General features: G+C 41.9%; 1 long non-coding RNA gene across 1 annotated transcript; it reads right to left on the bottom strand.

The window, feature by feature from the left end:
- Positions 1 to 744: 744 nt before the first annotated feature.
- Positions 745 to 3,177, bottom strand: LOC138144153 (uncharacterized). Its single transcript, XR_011163869.1, has 3 exons — positions 3,094 to 3,177; positions 949 to 970; positions 745 to 851 (listed from the first exon to the last, which is right to left on the bottom strand). It is a non-coding gene; the product is annotated as an uncharacterized lncRNA (long non-coding RNA).
- Between the last annotated feature and the right edge of the window lie 4,723 nt (positions 3,178 to 7,900).

Raw genomic sequence — 7,900 nt, 5'->3', positions numbered from 1 at the left:
TTTTGAACTCAGGACTTCTTGACTCTGGGATCAGCACCCTACCCATCAGTGGTGACGGCAGAATTCCCTATCCTCAGGGTATCCTTATGTCTCTGCCCCTACCTCTGAATTTTGCCAAGAGGCCAAAATGTCCATTTATGATTCTGATACCCAGTGCTATCTCTCTTGCTGTCAACCTGATCTAGAGATAGCAAGGGCAGCTGGTATAAATAAGATGGGATCTCCTAGTTTTAGCTTTCCTTGTTCTCTGTCTTGTACATGATGCCTATGGCTGCCAAAGCAATATGGATGCAAACCCCTCTAGACAACACTGAATTCCAGAATGATGCCTTGGTTATAGGAGACTCATGACCAAGCACCAGAGATCCCACCTCCCAACTTCTACTGGTCTTGATTCCAGTGTTCAATTCCCCCAAACACCAAATATACTACATCACTACTATGCTCTCTTACTATGGAGGCTGTGCTTTACATATTGCCAAACCACTGATACACCCATATTCTTCTTATTATGTCACATCCCCAAATACTCTAGAAGAGAAACTGCTGTGATCAACAGCTCTCTAAGCCATCTGATGCCACACTAGGATGTTATTTGATGACAGGGATCCCATCCTACGTAAACCCTCATGCCCACAATGGTCCTATCTCCTTAAAGATGGGAGACTGTGAAGTTAAACAATTATCATCCAATAATCTCAAGGCAAATTTAATCTGTCTGTTGTTTGCCTGTCATCTAGCAGGGTACTGAAGGAAGGGAACACACGACAAGAAAGTTGAGTGGGTGGGTCTACAGTATAAGGTGTTCTTCAGGGGGAATAGACCAGGTAGAGCCAGGGCAGTAGGAAGTCCTGGAAAACAAGAAAATTTCATGGAGTAATTGTCTTGGGTTTGAGGGAGAGAGAAGAGAAAAGACAAGGAGAGAGTAGTGACAAAGCAATACTTTACCTTTGGATGACTCCATGAGGAACTGGGGAAAGAAAAATGGGAAATTCATTCATTTATCAAAAATATCTGAGCATATGCTATAGTATGTATAAAGTATATCACAATCTCTCCAGAAACCTGAAAGGAATGATTAGAATGTTTTAGATGACAGGTGAGATAATCATATTACATACCCTAGATAAGAATGTTTCAGTCTTGGGAAGTCACCTTTTCTTTTCCTCATCCTTAGCTATCCATTAGTGTGAAGGAGGACAGGGAGAGCCCAGCCTGACATTCACTGAGTAACACAGAACCTGGAAGAACATTGGAATGTGTGACCTTTAACTTCATCCTCAACGGCCAGGAAATGTAGGCTCTATTTGAACGTGATTCCTAGAACAGAAGGCTCCATACAAAACACATCTTGCCAAGATCTTCTGAGCAAACTACCCTGATCTCACTGCCAGAATGATGCATTAAATCAGAAGGAGCTGTCTAAATTATCATCTTTGAGACCACAAAGAGATACCGGGGCTAAATGCAGCTTGTAGATAGAACATGAGCTGAAAGCAACACCCTAGATCAGCCTAGTCCAATCTCCTCATTTGAGGAAACTGGTGCTTAGGGAAGCAAAGTAATTTGTTTTCAAGGGCAAGTTGATTGTAAGTCATATAGGTTCAGGCCAATTCAACAACAATTCATTCAATAACCATACATTAAATATCTCCTATGTGCAAAGGATTCAAAGACAAAAATGACAATTTCTGCCTTCAAGGATCTTGTGTTATAATGGAGGAACAGAGAAATAGAATGGAATAGAAAAGGATTTAAGCACTTCCCACCTGCCAAGTGCTGTGCTAAGCACTGGGGACACAAAGAGAAAATCAAGGCAAATCCCTTGGTACTTACTCCCAAGGTACTCACATTCTTTTTTTTTCCTTTTTGGAGGGGGAAAGGCTTGGCAATTGGGGTTAAGTGACTTGCCCAAGGTCACTTGGCTAGTTTTTTGTGTTAAGTGTCTGAGACCAGATTTGAACAGGGTCTTTGAGCACCTTACCATCTTCCCTAATACTTTTCCTCCTCAAATCTAAGTTCAGTCTTGTTGTTTTATCTGCCATGAACTAGCTAAAGCAGCAAGGTATCCTAAGGGAGAAACTGAATGCCACTGGATGCCAGGAAATTCAAACCACCAACACTACACTGATCACTGTCTTCCCTCAGACCCTGATGGATATAGCCCAAGACCCAGAACCCAAGAGCCTTGGGAATTATAGAATCCACCAGATCCACATGTCTGCTCCTAATGCAGTGCCCACAGCCATCATTGAGGAGAGAGATCATTGTAAAGAAGGGGATCACCTTCCTTCTTACCACCAGCACCAACTACTGACCAGAAGCCACCAACAAGCAGAGAAGAACAAGAGTTTTGAGAGTGGGAACATCCCCCAGAGCACTGGTTTTATTTCCATCCAGTGGCAATTGGGGTTAAATGACTTGCCCAAGGTCACATGGCTAGTAAAGTGTGTCAAGTGTCTGAGTCCAAATTTGAACTCAGGTCCTTGCCCCACCTAGCTGCCCTGACCAATTACTTTAAAGAAAACAATTAACCAGGATACAAAATTAGGTAATCTCATTTTTAGTTGGAGAAAAGATTAGGGATTTTCCAAGCTGGGAGAGGGAGAGTGAACAGGTACAATTCCCTGAAATCTGAAAAAAATAAAAGCATCTGTAAACAACTAATGGAAGATGGAAATAATAATTGGCTGATCAGTATGAGATCAGTTTTCAGATAAGACATATGGGTCGTTGGAGATATATAATTTTGAGAAAACTTCTTGCATCAGTCTTTGGATCTAACTGGGCTTCTGGTCAGCATAACCTAGGCCCTTAGTTAAGTCTTTAAGCAACAGATAGAGAGGGTCCAGCTTCCCACTCATGCAGGACTAGGTTCAAACATTGCAATAAAGTTTTGTCCCATTCCCCACAATTGAATAAAATTTTCTCACAAGACAGTAATTGAACCAGACCCATAATTAAATAGAAAAGGAACTGAGCTGGCTCCAGAACTGAATCACAAGATGGAATCAATATGATTTATCCAGATTCCACTTATCATTTGCTGCTTCAATTCCCTCAGAGCCAAAGTATTAGGAAGAATGGTGGTACCTTGAACTGAATCCTCTGACTCCTGACCCAGCTCTCTTTCCATTACACCACCCTGCCATATTTGAATTGGATCTGAAAGCAAAAAAAAAAAAAAAAAAAGATGTAGATGCTCCTCTTCAGGCAGCTGTCATTGAGCCCTGGGATACACTTCCTCAAAACTAAAATTTGGGGGGAGATCTACCAGGAAAGTACTGAGGGCAAAGCAATTCACTGTTCACATAAGCCCAAAGAGCTCACATGAGATTTAAACTGAAAAGGAATCATTTCTACCTGCTTGGCAAATTCATAAAAGAAAAGAGGATCCCTTTCTGTTTCCTCACTGCACGGGAAGCCTGGGGATTCCCAGGGAGAAGAAGCAACTTTAATTCCCTGTCACTGCATGCATTCTAGAGGATAGTAACCATCTGGCAATAGGTTTGGGAATTTGATACCAAGAGGGAATCCTACTGCATGCCTCCAACATATGAGTCAACGCTATGATGCAATTGCCCAGAGAACCCGTACAAACTTTGGCTGCATTAAGAGCAATAAGGTCAGGGGTGGCCAGGTGGCTCAGCGAGTAAGAGCACTGGCTCCAGTGTTGGGATGACCTGGGGATCAAATCCGGGCTCAGATACTCAGCACCTACCCAGAAACACCTGGCTGTGTAACCTTGAGCAAGTTACTTAACCCCAATTTAAAAAAATTAAAAAAAAAAAGAGTAATAAGGTGTCCCGGTCAGGAGGGGTGATAGCCCCATTCCACTGGGCACAGCTGAAACCACTTTGGAGGACTGTGTCCAGGTCTGGATCCTAGAGACTTTGTAGGATAATGGTCCACATGGCACTGGAAGTGTTCCAATAGAGGTAAATGACCTTATGTTATAGACATAAAGAGGACTCCTGAATGAGGGGTGGGGGGAAGATAGATGTAGACAAACTCTAGGCCAGGGATGGGGAACCTGAGGCTCCGAGGACAGATGTGGCCCTATAGGTCCTCAAGTGCAGCCCTTTGATTGATGCCAAACTTCATAGAACAAATCCTCTTAATAAAAGAATTTGTTCTGTAAAACTTGGACTCAGTCAAAATGTTGCACCCTAGGACCTGGAAGGCCACATGTGGCCTGGAGGTCACAGGTTCCCCACCCTTGATCTAGGCTCTCTTTCAAGATGAATTTTGTGATTATGAAGCCCTCACACCTCCTGGTAATTATTTCAAAGATAATTATTGCTGTTGGAAACTTCTTTTCTATTCCCTTCCACTTGAAGTGTAAAAGGATAAAAGTGTGGGGGTGGGTGGATGACTGATGCTCTAGACTTCTCCTTATTCTGACCTTTCCAAGCTCCCAAGGTCACAGTCACCTCCAGTCTCTTCCTAATGGCAGGCAAGCTTGGACACAAACAGAGACTGTAGCAAGAGCAGGGTCACGTGCTCTGGGCTTTATGCTGGGTCCAATTGAGAGAGGAAAGTCAGTGCCTTGTTGTTCTTCACCAATGGCAGCCAGTTCAGAAAGAAACAGAGCCAATACTCTCTCTGGCTGTCGAATGGTTTTTGAATGTACCACATTTCCAACCGCAAGAACAATCTGTCTACTCCTCATCATGTGGTTGGTGGACCATGACCAGCTATAGCCCTCTGCACATTCTCCAAATCCCACCAGCATCAGCACTAGTACTACAGAGATTTTTCCTTTCCCCTCCAACCTTCTGCCCTTTCCATAACCTCACAATATCTATTAGGGATTATAAATGGTATACTTTGACAGTTGTGGACTTCTTGCATGTTTTTCCCCTTTATCAACACTGTGGGAACAGCCAAAGCAGCCTACTCACACTTCTAATCTCCCATCTCCATGACTGTGTATTAGTTGTGGTCCATGCCTAGAATGATCTCTTTCCTCTCTTGTCCAGAGAGTTGGTACTCTCTGTTTTCCTTCCAGATTCAATTCAAGTACCACCTTCTGTAGAAGGCCTTTTCTGGTTTCTCTTGATGTTTCTGCCTATCTCTGGAAGGGACCTTTTAAAATATTTTTTATGTACCTCATATATACCTATAAATGTATGTGTGTTTACCCCCATTAGAATGTAAACTCCCTGAGGACAAGGACTCTTTTGCTTTTGCCTTTGTCTCTCGGCACTTAGCACTGTGCCTAGCATATAGCAATGTTTAAGAAATGATTAACTAACTTCAGGAATGGTAGAAGTGATTGATTCTCCTATGGCATAGTAAGAGTAATGAATGGCTGATCATAATCACCAGCATTCCCAGCCTGGGAAGGATTGCTGTGACCTGATCTTGACATTTTTTCCCCCATGCATATGCCAGGGACAGTGAAAAGAAACACTGACTGGCCTTTTCAGTAGAGCTGAGGTTAGCTTTTATCATTGGTATAATATAGCATGGAGGAAGGGGGTGGGGGTCAAAGAAACACAGAATCTCAGATTTGGAAGGAACCTCAGAGGGCATCTAGTCCAACCTATACCTGATAAGAATCTCCTATAAAAGACATCCAACAAATGCCATTTACTTGAAGGCCTGTAGTGAAGGGAAGCCCACTACTCTGAAGTAGCCCATTTTTAATGATGCTGATGGAAGCTTTTCTTTGCAAAAAGTCTAAATTTCTCCCTTTGCAACTTCAAATGTTGCTCCTCAATCAAATAGAAAAAAATCTAACCCCTCTTGGACATGAAGTCTCTTCAAACAGTTAAATAAGCGTATTAGGTTTGATGCCGTTGATTGAAGAAATGCTGTGATGGAGAGAAAAATCTCCTTATGGGGAGCTCTCAGCTATTTAAGACAAGCTGGGTCATTGACAGGGTACTCTTACTGTGAGAAATATATGGCTCCCACCATGCTGGGTCTCTGATGCAAGATGATCTTTCCTAGAATTGCCCCAACTGAAAAATACATTGTCTTGGGAGGAGGCAGTGGTGTCGGAAGTATTTAAAAAAGACATGAAAAAAATGTGCCATTTAACAGGGTATCCTTTGCCTAGGAGTCTAGCCACCTTAATTAACATGATAGTCCAATTAAATGACCACTTAGAAGATAGGAAGAAAGGAGAACTTCAAGAATAAGCAGGTATCATGAAGTCCTAGGGAAAGAAGAACTACAAGAACGTGAAACTCGGAGTCATTTTAGGCAATGAAGTTATATAAAAGTCAGAAATATTAGGTTCACTGGGTGGTGCAATAGATGGAAATCTAGACCTGGAGTCAGGAAGACGAGTTCAAATCCAGACATTTACTAGCTGCATGACCCTAAGCAAGTCACTTAAACCCTGTTTGCCTCAGTTTCCTCATCTGTAAAATGGGATAATATTACCTACCTAACCCCCCCCCCCCAGAGTTGTCATGAGGATCAAATGAGACATTTAAAAAAACATATAGCACAGAGTCTGGCACAAAGTAAGTCCAGTATAAAGTTAGCTGTTATTTTTATTATTATTCCTATAATCTAGGTATGTCAAATTCAAAGAGAAATGGGGGCCACAAATCTATACATAAGGATCCTTGTGGGTTACATATTGATTTAATTTTAAAATGTAATTTTATCTGTATTTTGTTGTATTTTTATTTTGTATTTATTTTGTTAAATATTTCCCAATTGTATATTATTCTGGTTCAGGCTATATTCAGGAGGGTTGTGGACCATGTGCTTTCCCTGGGCTGTGTGTTTGACACCTCTGAGTGAGGGGAAAGAAATCAGCATCATGGAGAGGAGCTCTCAAGAGGGCTTAAGGACCTTAAGACTATGCAAGTAGAAGCTAGCTGGAGCCCTTGATCTCTTAAAGTATAGTTATATCATGCTTACTACATTCTACATTTTTGACACAGCAGCCTTGATCATACAGTCTGCTAATCTAAGGCAGATTACAACCACTTGAGCATAGAGTTACTAGAATTAATCAACCATTCAGTCAACAAGAATCATAACAAAATGAGGCTTTATTAGGTAGGTCATTTAACAATTAACAGAGATTTACTTGACCAGACCTGGAGAAGGGTATTCAGCAAGGGAATGAACGGACATCTCAAGTAGATTCAGCTGAGTGAAACTCTCTCACCCCAGTTACCCATTGTGATCCACCAGCCAAACATAGAAAGTGGACATTAAGCTCTTCGTGGTTGTTTTGTTTGTGTGATTATGAGGAATTCACGTTAATGTTTTGATTTTAGTCCCCTAAACCAACCAAGCCTTGGGACAGTCTTAACAACTTTTAAGGAATATCTCGTCAGCAACCATGAATTTAATTTTCATCTCTATACAGATGATTCTCAGGCAGATCTTTTTATCTAATCCTAACCTCCAGTCTTTTATCACCAATGGCCTATTGGACATCCTGAACTGGACAGCCTGTTGGACATCTCAAACTTAACATGTGCAAAACTGAATTTATTATCTTCCCCTGACCACCACCCCCAACCCTCCTTTCTTCTGAACTGTGATCTAATCTTTCTTCATTTCTCCCTTCACAGTTTTCCCCCTAACACTCCTTTTTCTCCTCTGAAAGAGCCTTGGTCCACGGCCTTGTCAATTTCTACCTCAACTATTTAGACAGCCTACTAGTTGGTCTCCCTGCCTCAAGTGTCTTTCCAATCCAGTTCATCTTCCACTGACCTACCCAAGGGCTCTTTATACCATATTCAATTAAGACAGATTACCAGTTGCCCTCAGGGTTTTGTAGTATGTAGGGCCATTCAGTAGGGGGATCATTGAGCTTAACAAGACAGACCCACTCACACTCCTACTGATTTCAAGCATTCTTCAAGCTCTGACTCCATTTGCACCCCATTTCAGATGTTATTTCCCACCTAGAGGGTCGGAA

This window comes from Petaurus breviceps, unplaced genomic scaffold (genome assembly GCF_028583685.1).
Source record: "Petaurus breviceps papuanus isolate PSGF00001 unplaced genomic scaffold, PetGlider_PUasm1.0 90692, whole genome shotgun sequence".
NCBI classification, from domain to species: domain Eukaryota; kingdom Metazoa; phylum Chordata; class Mammalia; order Diprotodontia; family Petauridae; genus Petaurus; species Petaurus breviceps.
This window is presented reverse-complemented; position numbering and strand designations above follow the sequence as displayed.